The 12,522-nt window shown below is 42.5% G+C and overlaps 1 protein-coding gene across 4 annotated transcripts in view; it reads left to right on the forward strand.

Moving 5' to 3' along the window:
• The first annotated feature begins 9,095 nt into the window (after positions 1-9,095).
• LOC101657183 (coiled-coil domain-containing protein 134) overlaps positions 9,096-12,522 on the forward strand; it is a 104,396-nt gene continuing 100,969 nt past the window's right edge. For all 4 annotated transcript variants that reach the window (XM_045289714.1, XM_045289728.1, XM_045289724.1 and 1 more), the window contains exon 1: positions 9,096-9,160. The gene's annotated coding sequence lies outside the window, so the exon portion shown is untranslated. The remainder of the gene's footprint in view (positions 9,161-12,522) is intronic.

Consider the following 12,522-nt stretch of genomic DNA (forward strand, 5'->3'; position numbering starts at 1 on the left):
GCCCCCAGCCCACCCTGTTGGAGCCTCGCCCTCTGGGTTCCGCCCTCTGGGGCGCATGAAATCTGGAAAGTTCTTCATGGCCCCAGCGCTCCGCCAAACCTCAGGGGGTGCACCGCTCTGCCATTTGCTGTTCACGACCCCTCTTGGCGAGCAAGGACTGAGGCATAGCTTGCCAGCCCCGCCGTGCCTGGGAGGGGGCTGCCTTGGCCTCCATGGTGGGGGCTGGGGGGTTGGGGGTAGGATGGGAGGACAGCCAGTCAGGAGGCGCCGAAGGGGAAGGAGACCTTTCTGATAGACTGTGCTGGCTACGACAGGGACTGATTGGCCCCTCAACTCCCACACACCTTTATCATCTTGGATCAGGTTTCCCGTTGCAGGGATGGGGGTGGGCAGGGGACGAGATCAGTGTTTCTCACACTTTTTGCTCTCAGGATGCCATCCGTTTTTGAAAACGATTCAGGACCCAGGAGAGCTTTTGCTTTATAGCCATTGATATTTGCTGTCAGCAACTAAAGCCGAAAATTTCAAGAGCTGTTAATACATAAAAGATTTCTACGCTGTTTCCCCGAAAATAAGACAGTGTCTTATATTAATTTTTGCTCCCAAAGATGCGCTAGGTCTTATTTTCAGGGCATGTCTTATTTTTCCATGAAGAAGAATATGATACACATTTATTGTTTATTGTTTTATTAAAAGAGACCTCGCACTTCCTGTCGGCCCCTGCTGCTAAGGTCCATAGTTACAGTAACTTCGGGGGCCTTTATTTTCAGGGCGGTCTTATTTTCCGGTGGATGCCTTATATTTAAGCGAGAGGCAAAACTGTAAGTAGGTTTATTTTCTGGGATGTCCTACTTTCGGGGAAATAGGGTAGTACACCAGTATGATAGTCTCCATAAGCCCTTTTTAAAGATAAATAACTATTTTAAAAAACTGAAAAAGACAGGGTGGCTTGGTTTTGCTTTTTTGTTGTTGCAAGTCTCTTTAATCCCCAAGTTTTTGGAAGATAGCTGGGTTTTCATCTATTTCTGCAATCCATGTGTGGTGATATCCCATGTTGTTGCTGCAAGAACATCCCACTGTGCCCTTCTGGAAAAGTCAAATAGTACTTTATTATGGAATGGTTTGATGTTATAAACCTCTGAAAGGGTCTAGGGAGCGAGCCTCAAGGATCTTAACACCACCCCATGAGAAATTGGAAGGGAGTTACACATCTCTGAGGTTTCACATAAGGCCAGAGACTTATATTTCTGAGGTTTCTACTCTCGGATAGTGGGACAGGGATGTCGGTAAGACAGTGCAGCAGAGGAGAAAATAAGAGGCCACATTATTGGAAACTTAGAAGATGGATGCATTTTTGGTCAAGGACTGAGTAGTAAAGAAGGAAATTAGGAGGAGGAGAGATCTGAATCAGTCTTGAGAAGATGAGAGATTTGCCCTGGAGGAGAGAGGGAAGCTGATTCCAGCAGGCAGCTTGTATAAGTGGGGATGAGTTTAGGGGTGATCATCTGTTTGAAGAGAAGATTGGAGAGCTAGGTTGGGATCAGTTCCTTGACTTGTTTGAATCCAGGCTATGGAGCTTGGGCTTGATTGATTCAGGTAAAGGGCATCATTGAGATTTTTAAAGCACCATATATACTCGAGTATAAGCCCACCGGAATATCAGCTGACGTACCTAATTTTACCACAAAAACTGCATTAAAAAGGTACTGAAAAACTCGGCTTATACATGAGTATATACAGTAGCTCATTTAAAGTGTTAGCTTAATCTATGCAGGATGACACAGTGGCTGCATCAGTGGGCCCAGGCGTAAGAACAATTGTGAGAGTGGAATGTGGCCATGCAGTGTTTTCTGCTGAAGCCAACTCAACCCACCTAACAAAAGCACTATGTGGGATACAGGAGCCCAGGTGACATAATGCTTAGGAGTTGGGCTTCGATCCGTAAGGTTAGCAGTTCAAAATCACCAGCTGCTCCTCTTGAGACAGACGAGGCTCTTTTGTAGAGTTACAGCCTTGGAAACTCACAGGGGCAGTTCTGCCCTTCCTATAGGGTCACTATGAGTCTGTATTGACTCAATGGCAGTGAGTACTATGTAGGATGAATTAAAGAGAGAACAGGAGATGCACATTGATACAAATGAAGGCAACCAGACAGACAACATCTCTATCTTTTAATGACTGACTTTTTTTTTGCCTCACTCCCTGGAGGGAGTGATGTACTCAGCTCTACCTGTGCTCCTATTCTCAGTGCTCATCCAGTTTTTGACTTACCTTTTGCTTCTGTCAAGCGCCCTTTGCACAGCTACTCCCTAGTTCCTTCTAGCAAGGTGACTTTAGCATGATGGTTTATGGTTACTTTGAGCGGAAGGATGGGGTCTTGTTTGCATAATGGGTTAAGAGTTGGGCTGCTAACCGCAAGATTGACAGTTCAAACTGACTAGCCACCCCATGGGAGAAAGATAGGCTGTTTGCTCCTATAAAGATATACAGACTCAAAAATCCAACAGTGTAGTTCTATTCTGTCCTATGCAGTTGTTAAGGAGTCAGATTTGATTCAGTTGCAGTGGGTTTGGTTTTGAATAGAAGGGTGGTTTTTTTTTCTACCTATCTCTGTGAGACTCAGGAGATCTGGTAGCATAATGGTTACACATTAGGCTGCTAAACACAAGGTCAGCAGTTTGAAACCGCCAGCGTCCCTGCAGGAGAAAGATGAGACTTTGGACTCCTGTAAAGAGTTACAGTTTCTGACACACACGGGCAGTTTCTACTCTGCCCTATAGGGTTGCTATGAGTCAGAATCAACTTGATGGCAGTGAGTTTTCTCCGAGGTTCTTATGCTATAATTTGGCCCCCAGTACTGCTCTCCCAGAGTATTGAAGGAACACTGACCAGGGCAAAATTGAACTCAGATTTGAGTCTTTGGAAAAGTCTCTGGGCCTCAGTTTTCTCTTCTCTAAAATTATTTTTGCTTGCCTCATTATCTTGTTAGGCTTATACAAGCTAATGGACAAAGGAATGATGTGTGAACAGTAAAAGCGCTGTGCAAATATAATAAACATGGTAGGATCCTCAGCCCATATGTAATGCTCTGTATAAACATGTGGATTCCTGTGTATAAGTCATGTTCTTCCCCAAATCCCTTACTATCGTTGGTGATTCTTCCAGTGTCATCTTGTAATTATATTTGGAAATTGCAGTTGTTCGGATTCAGCATGGTTGAATTGGTTGCCATTGACAAGTATTTTTCTCCTTTTACCCAAGTTGGTGCGCAAGAAGCATGTACTATCCAGCTTCCGAGATGCTCTCGTAAGGCACACTTCTCTAATCACACAGCTGGTGGCTCAGGACCAGAAAGTATGCATCAACTTCATAAGCACGCTTTTCGGTGAGATTGAAAATATAACTTGGCAACTGTAACTGCTTTCTGGGTCTTGGAGAAACAAATTTGATGATTCATGGTTTTAAAAACGGAATTGTTTTGTAATGGCGGTAAACAAACAGTCCCCTCTCTAGGATGCGTGATGCATTATATGGGAACTTGCTTCCCTGGAGCTAAGAGGTTAGTAAAAGTGTGAAGATAAGTATGGAAATCCATGCACCTTCAAAGAGTCAAGTATAGTCTTTGCAGTGTGTCTTAGTTCACCTTGGGTCTGGACTGGAGTCTGCTAACCTGGGAGACCTTGATCAAGTCTCTCTCCCTTTCTTCCTTTGGAAAACGAGAAGGATTACATTTTATCTCGGGTTCTGTTAAGATGATAATGTCCTATGGAATAAGCATTTCTGGGAGGAAGGGGGTGTTATGGATTGAATTACGTCTCCAACATGATGTGTTGTAAAACCTAACCCGTATGCCTCTGGTGAAGAGGCCCGGTGGTGCAGTGGTTACAGTGCTTAGCTGTTAACTGCAAAGTCAGTGGCTTGAATCCACCAGCTGTTCCATGGGAGAAAGACGTGGCAGTCTGCTTCCATGAAGGTTCCAACCTTGGAAACTCCTGGAGCTGTTTACTCTGCCCTCCTTATAGGTTCCCTCTGGAGTCAGAAAAGGAGCCCTTATGGCATAGTGGTTTTCCATTGGGCTTTGATCTGCAAGATTAGCAGTTTGAAACCACCAGTCACTCCTTGGGAGAAAGATGGGGCTTTCTACTCCCGTAAACAGTTACAGTCTAGGGAACTCACAGGGGCAGTTCTGCCCTGTTCTGCAGGGTCACTATGAGTCAGTATCGATTCAATGGCATGAGTTTGGGCTTTTTGGTGATTGAGTCAGAATTGTCTCGTGTGGTATATGTGAGTGTGTGTGTGTGTGTGTGTGTGTGTGTGTGTTCCTGTTGATGGTTATAATCCCAATTTGGAATGGGTTGTCATTATTATGTAAATGAGGGAAGGTTAATAGAGGGTGCATCTTGAGTCAATCCTTTTTTGAGATTTAGAAAGATTAAATCAGGCGGCAGAGGAGAGATGGGGTAAATTAGATGTCAAGATTCATGAAGGTCCCCAAGGAGCCATCCCTTGTGTTATTTTTGTTATGGCTGCACCGGATAACTAAGCTACGAGGTAACTCATGTCGGGTATTTTTCTGTGCCATACTTTTATCATGCTTCTATATGCTTAAATAATCCTCTAATGGAGACATGAAAATCCCTGAAATTTAGGGAGGTCATGGTTAATAAGTGACAGAACTAGAATTTTATCCCAAGTCTGTTACCGTGTCAGAGTCTACAGTTTTTCTACTGAGCTATACTGATAGCACAAGGGCGCTGGTGAAGCATTGGTAGCTAATGAAAAGGTAACAGTGACTGGGAGGAAAATATGGCAGTCTGCTTCTATAAAGATTACAGCCTTGGAAACCCACGGGCAGTTCTGCTCTGTCTTACAGGGTTGATATGACTTGGAATTGATTTGATGGCAGTGAGATCTTTTAATTTTTATTTTTTTATAACTTACTCGATTACTCATTGCTACCGAGTTGATTACGACTCATAGTAACCCTAGAAAACGGTATAACTGCCCCTGTGGGTTTCTGAGATGGTAACATTTTACAGGAGGAGGAAGCCTCGTCTTTCTGCCTTGGATTGGATGGTGGTTTTGAACTGCTGAACTTGTGGTTTTCAGTCCAGTGCATAACCACTATAACACCAGGATTCTTTTTGTGTGTGTGTATAAACTGCTTATTTGTTTAAAGCCAGAGTGGGTCTTTAAAAAAAAATCATTTATTGGGGGCTCATACAACTCTTATCACAATCCATACATACATCAATTGTGTAAAGCACATTTGTACATTCGTTGCCCTCATCCTCAAAACATTTGCTCTCCACTTAAGCCCCTGGCATCAGCTCCTTTCCCCCCCACCTTCCTCCCGGGTTCCCCCTCCCTCATGAACCCTTTCTAATGGATAAATTATTATTTTGTCATATTTTACACTGTCCAACATCTCCCTTCACCCATTATTCTGTTGTCCATCCCCCAGGGAGGAGGTTATATGTAGATCCCTGTAATCGGTTCCCCCTTTCCACCCTACCCTCCCTCTACCCTCCCGGTATTGCTGCCAGAGTGGAGCTTTAAAAGTCTAAATATTTGATGCTAAGGGTAGAATTTAGCTGGGGCATTGCTTAAAGATGCTATTAGTTTTAGAATGCCTAGTGCATTTTTGTGTTTGTTTCTCTTTAAACCATTCCCTATTCTCCTCTCCTCCAAGGACTGTTAAGTAGCACGGAAGCTGGGAGTGCAACAGATCTCTGTATTGAAGGTAAGGTGAAATTTGCATTCTAGCATTTGAAGCCGGGAATGTTCGCCCTAATTGCAGCCCTGGTTATTTGAGACCTTGGTAAAATGTTCCATTTAGAGAGAAAGAAAACTCAATTAGTTGTCAGTCATTACTTGACATGTCTTTATGGGGCATCTACTCTGTGCCTCTGATGAATAAAACATGGTCCCTGCCTCCTAAGAGCTTACAACCCGGAGGAAAGATTGTCTGGTAAATAATTACTACTACCGAGACATGTGCAAAACTTTAAAAATTATATTCATATTAGTTGGTTGGAAGTAGATAGTGGTTAAAGCAATGGAAGTACATGAGTTTTACCTACAGAGGAATTTTAAAGTAAGAAGGGAAGAGAACTGGGCTGGGAGGATGCCCACAGAGAGAGTGAGGATTATATTAGTTAGGAAACAGAAACCACATCAGTTATTTGAACAGAAAAAAAATACTATGAAGAATTACTGAATATAATTATCATATGATTCAGCAATTCCATTCCTAGGCATCCAAAAGAATTGGAAACAGGGACACAAACAAATACTTGCACACCAATATTCATATCAGCATTTTTCACATTAGCCCAAAGGTGGAAATAACCTAAATGTCCACCAGCAGATGAATAGATCAACAAAATGCGATACATACACACAATGAAATATGCCGTAGAGGAAGACTGAAGAAGAATTGATGGATTTCAGTTATGGTGCTGGAGAAGAATATTGAAAGTTTAAACAAATATATTGAATGTACCATAGACTGCCAAAAGAACAAACAAATCTGCCTTGGAAGAAGTACGGCCAGAGTGCTCCTTAAAAGCAAAGATGGCGAGACTTCATCTCATATATTTTTGACATTATTAGGAGAGACTAGTCCCTGGAAAAGGACATCATGCGTGGTAAAGTAGAAGGAAGACCCTCAATGAGATGGATTGACACCGTGACTGCAAGAACCGGCTCAAACATAGCAGGAATTGGAGGAATGTCACAGCACCAGGCAGTGTGGTCTGTTACACAGAGGGTTGCTATGCATAGGAACTGACTTGCCAGCAGAGGGAGATATGACGATTCCCAAGGATGAACCCTGAAAACCTTATGCTAAATGAAATAAGCCAGACAGAAAAGGAAAATTATTGTATAATCTCACTTATATGACATCTAGGACAGACAAATTCGTAGAGACAGGAGATTATCAGTTACCAGGGGCTGAGAAGGGGTCGAGGTGTTACTTAATAGGTATTAAGTAATATTATTTAATAGTTTCTATTTAGTGTGTTGAGTAGATAGTGATATTTGTTGCACAGTATTGTGAATGTACTTGGTGCTATTGAATTGTACATTAAAAAATGGTTAAATGCAAAATTACATTATGTTTTTTCAAAAGAGAATTATTAACTAGGTAACTGAAGAGGCCAAAAGAGACCATCAAGCTTTCACAGAGGTAGCAATCACAGGAAGCAGCTCCCACTCTTAAGGCTGGGGAAACACAGAGGTTGCAATTGGTAACATTTAAAAGTGTGGAGGAAGAGCCCCATGGGCTGGGACCCAGACCCCTGAGGAGGGGTTCTGACCAGGTGACGGCTGATATATCCTGGAGAGCAGGAATATAATGGGACTGGATCTGCACAATTGCAAACTAAGGGGAAGGCGTTGACCCTCCCAGAATGAAGGTCTGGTGACACAGGCATAGGAAGTAGAAGAAGCAAGCAGGAAGCCCAAAGAAGCAGGAGCAAATCCCTTCTTCCTACAGCCTTGCTGTCATCTTTTTGTAGTGTCCATTATTGGTAGAGCCTAACCGTGGGTCATCTAGAAAAGCAGAAATGTAGAGCGAGGAGGTAGATCTGACCTATCTTGTGTGTGTGAGTGAATGAGTGTGTGTGTGTATGGGGGTGGGGACTCAGCTTGTGTTGGTGGTGACTTCTCCCTCCCTTCCCCCCTGCTTCTTGGGCTGTTGAGTGCCCCTGCTGCCAGCCCTGCAGGGAGGGGGCATGTCACCCCCCTCCCCCAGGGAAGCGTCAGCCTCTAGGGAGTAGGGCAGGAAGGGGGAGGCTGGCGCAGGACAGAGGTTTTTTATTGAGGGCCAGTGATGATGTTTTGGTATTTTTTTCCCTGCTACTGAAATTTAAGTCTGAGTCTGAGTGAATTGCCCCAATTTCTGATGATGTTGTCATTACAAAGCAACAGGTTCATAAAGTAATGATCAAATCTTCCTTTCCTTCTGTGTGCATTTCTAAGAAATAGAGCCAACTGGTTTTGTATGTAAATACCAAGAGCGATTTATTTGGTAAATATTGGTGTGGCCCATCCTCACCCCCCAGTCCCTGCCTCCCACCTGGAGCTAATCTCCATTCCTCAACCTAGCCTGGCTCTGGCTGTGGTCATCGGGTCCCTCAAGGGTTTCGTGTTCAGGCTTCATTTCTCTGTCCTCTCTTACACCATTCCTGGCATTTGCTGATTTCTAATGTATACTCTTTAGTCTCTGTCCATGTTTGATTCCATTCCATGGAAATAAAAAGTGTGTTGTATGTACTGCCGAAGACTTGTCTTGCAAGTTAAGGCTTCCACCTTTACTATGACTATAAATAAAACCTTATTCTATCCTTTTAAAAATAAGGTAGTTTGTAGAGTTCCAACCCCAGCATCCCAAAGCAAAGTACAGAAGGGCAGATTTTGAACAGAGACATCAGAATAATAACTGATTTTGCCTGTTCTTTGTCTGATTGTCTTTCTCACGCACTTTGTCATGCTCCATATATTTGAATTTCCATATTCTTAGTTGTTAGGTGCTGTCAAATCCATTATCAAGTCCTTTCTGATGCATAGTGACCCTGTGTACAACAGAATGAAACACTGCCCAGTCCTGCACCATCCTCACAGTTTTTCTTATGTTCATACTAAAAGTGGGGTACGAATTACCCACTAAACCTCAGAAGCAGAAAATTTCGGTGGGCACTATATGCCTCATGGACCACAAAAAGATTACATTAGTAGAGCTCTAGGTGTGGGTCACTAGAGGGAGATTGCAAGACTGGAGGGAGAAGGAACCCCTATGGAGCAAAGCTGCTTTGCACACTTGGGGTTGCATGAGTTAGTGACACCATGAGACAGCTAACAGCAGGTGATTCGAATGTGCAGCCTCAGCTGAATACAAAACGAGAAGCATCCAAAAACCCTTTGGTTGGATGTGCACACACAGTTTAGCTTTGGAAATAGAAAAGAGTAATAACAATTATTATAAGGAAACCACTGTCATGCATTGACTGAGTAGAGGGTATGATCAGTGAATTCTGGCTTACTGTTGTCTTCTGGTCAGTGATGCTATTATGTTTGTTCAGTCCTTATCCAGCTTATAATACAGCTGAAGCTGGAGCAGACCGTCCATTGCCTCCTGAATGAGTGCCACAGGCAGGTCAGTATATAACACTGCTTTCTTTTTGTGTTATGTCTAAGAAATATTCATAACTCTGCCCCCTGTCCGTTTCACCACATCTGTGGATATATGTGCGGCAAAGGTAGATACATATAAACACATCTCTGTCCAACATATATGTATATGTATGTGTACATATATGTATATATATTCCTGGTTTTGCGCCCATTCTCCCTCCCACATTTGTTTAGCCTGAATGTCTATCCAAGCATCTATGTTTCATACCCTTAGAATCTTCCTGGACCAGAGCCAAGTCAAGCCCTCCTTCAGGGAGATGGGGTACTGAAGTCCAGAGAGGAAAAAGGCATTCTTTACCTGAAGTCTCTTGAGTTAGCGTCAGAGCCTGAGCTAGGGCCTGGGTCTTTGGATCCTGACCACACCCTTTCTCACCCTTCTGGTCTCCCAAATGCTCCTTCTCTGTAGCGAAGTCACAATTATTCCCTGGACCATTCTCTCTATCCTCGTAGATACAATGTAGATTTTCCTTGATATATTCATAAGCATATATGTTCCCTATGTCTTGGTTTGGTGTAGGAGCTGACCCACAATTGGATGGGTCCTAAGGACAGTTGTGTAACTGAAGGGAATAAATAAGCAGACAAAAGATTTTGGGTGCTCACCTCCTCCATGAAGCCAGATCCAAGAGGGAGAGAGAGCAAATGTATTTAACAATATCTTTATAAAGTCTCAGGACATGCATACCTCATCTATTACATGCATAATAAAGTGGGCAGTATCTTAACCCTTGAGGTTCCTGAGCTCTTTGGGGAGAAACCCAATACCAGCATTGGGGGCAGGCAGAGGGGAGTCGACTGCCCCTTGAACAGGGAGCATGTCTGCTTCTATAGATAAGAACCTCTGGCCATACAGTAATTAGCCTTGTGCTTATATGAGGTAACATTAAGGTAACACTATTATGGAAGGCTATTGTATTGTGGGGATGGTTTTTAATTAGGAGAATGTGACTGGGACTCATGCCCAACTCATAAATGTGAAGGCCTCCCTCCACCCAGAATCCTGGCCTTCCAGGCTTCTTTAATCATGAGCATAGAGAATTGGCCCACATACACTCTTCCTGGTCCTCAGTTTCCCACAGTTTGGTGTTTTCATTTTATATATTTACTTTGTAATATATAGAGCCATTTGCTTTTCCCAGCATTAAGAGAAGTACTGAGTTCAAACAAAATAAACTGCCCCCTAACTCGCTGCCATCGAGTTGATGCCAACTCATAGTGACTCTCAGACAGAGTAGAACCGCCCCTTGAGTTTTCTTAAAAAGTTTTTTTTTGAGATATATAAGTATTATATTAAAGTCATCGAGAGCATGAGAGCTACTACAATAATGCAGTTGGACGTATTACATGGTAGCATTGCTCACCTCAGCCCAGCTTGGTGGTCCACGTGGAGAGAGGGGAAAGGGAAGGAGGGCAAGGGAACAAGGGAGAGGGGGAAGAGAGGGGAGTGACCAGGGAGTGAGCAGCAAGGAGGGGAGATCAGAGAGTCAGAGAGGTCCAAGAGCTCTATATTGCTGACCTACGCCTATGTACCTTTTGGGGGCATGCCAGCCCACTAATTACAGATAGAGACTTACGTCACAAGGAGGAGCTGCACTAAAGGGTACACAACAATGAAAGGGTGATCTAGGGGTCTCCATAGGAAAAAGTTTTAATTAAAAAAAAAGTTTTAATAGCCCCTTATCCACATGTCATACAATTCAATTATTCAGTCATATCAAGAAGAGTTGTGCAATTGTCACCATATTTAATTCTAGAACATTTTCTTCTTCCTGTAGTCACTATTCTTCGTGTAATTATTATTTTTCTAATTGTGGCAAAAGCAGCATTCTCTAATTGCACAACTTCTACTTGTATAATTCAGTGTCGTTGATTATGCGCTTCATGTTGTACAACCTTTACCAAGTTATTTTACCACCATTGACATAAACTCCAGGCCCCTGTGCAACAACTCTTTCTCCCCTTCCCCTACGGTGACCATTGGTTAGTTTGGCTTCTTTTTTTCCTCCCCATGGTTCTCTTGATACAGTATTCACATATCATACATGTTCATGGATAAATTGCTTTTAAAAATGAGTTGGATATGCATATATGCATAATCACAATAAGTTCTAGTGCTACTTCCCCCAGTCCTGCATTCATTGTTTGCTTCCCAAATCCCCTCACCCTCTCTATCGACCCCCGCGCCATCCCTGATTAACCATTGCATCAGTTATTATCTCTGTGCATATACTCCTTCTGTACTTCACAAACTGGGGAACCCAACAGAAAAAAAAAACAAAATAAAATGGCAAATATAAAATAATAGTAATATAAAGATAAAAATACAAATAATGAGTAAGAAAGAAAATACCACCATCAATATTTAAAAGGACAGGGGAAAAAATTTGTCGTGGAACAAGCAAGAAGTACTTAAGCATAGAACAAATTCAGATTGGGTCGAGTGGGAGGTCAACTGACCATTCAAGTATCAAGTTTGACCCAAGTTTACAATGGTGTCTAATAGTAAAGCTGTTTGAGTCCCTTGCCTGGGGCTGGAGGGGATCTGCCAGAGGCTTAATCTGCGTAGATACTCTGCAGATGGGTTTTGGGCTCCCATTGTTCTCTAACTTTCTACAAATTGGGTGTTTACAATTTAAGCTATGGTACTTATTTGAAGAAATACCCTTCTTCTTATTTAGATTTTGTTGTCATCTTTGTCATCACACAAACTGATGTACTTCTTTCATGTGAATTTAGTTGACTCCTCACTTAGATGGCTGCTTGTTTGAATATAAGCCTTTAAGACCCCAGACACTATTCCAATTGGTAGCTGGGAACCATCTGCTTTCTTCATCACATTTTGCTGTAGCACCCTTCAGTTATCTCTTCATGAAGGCAAGTGGCAAAGCAGGGGCAGGTTATAAGAACTAATTGTTCTTGAATTGGGGATATCGTTAAGTGGGATCCCAGAATCAATCTGCTTGTCCATGGGTTATACACGACTGTGGTTTACTTTGATGGTTGCAAAACCCTGTAAGACCACCAACAGCAACCAAAAAAGAAAAACATTTGTCAGTCATCTTCGTGGAGTATAAAGTGATTGTATTGATAACATTAATATTTTCAGTGACCCAGAACATGAGACACTGTCTAGAGCTCCTATAGGCTCTGAGTAGGTATGTTTAACTTTTTTTTGTTTCATAAAATCTAACATACAGTGAAACAAATAGCATTTGTTTTGTTTTTTTAATCATTTTATTAGGGGCTCATACAACTCTTATCACAATCCATACATCAATTGTGTAAAGCGCATTTGTACATTCATTGCCCTCATCATTCTCAAAA

This window comes from Echinops telfairi, unplaced genomic scaffold, assembly GCF_000313985.2.
Source record: "Echinops telfairi isolate 266 unplaced genomic scaffold, ASM31398v2 ScPeMD7_2;HRSCAF=8, whole genome shotgun sequence".
Lineage (NCBI taxonomy): Eukaryota > Metazoa > Chordata > Mammalia > Afrosoricida > Tenrecidae > Echinops > Echinops telfairi.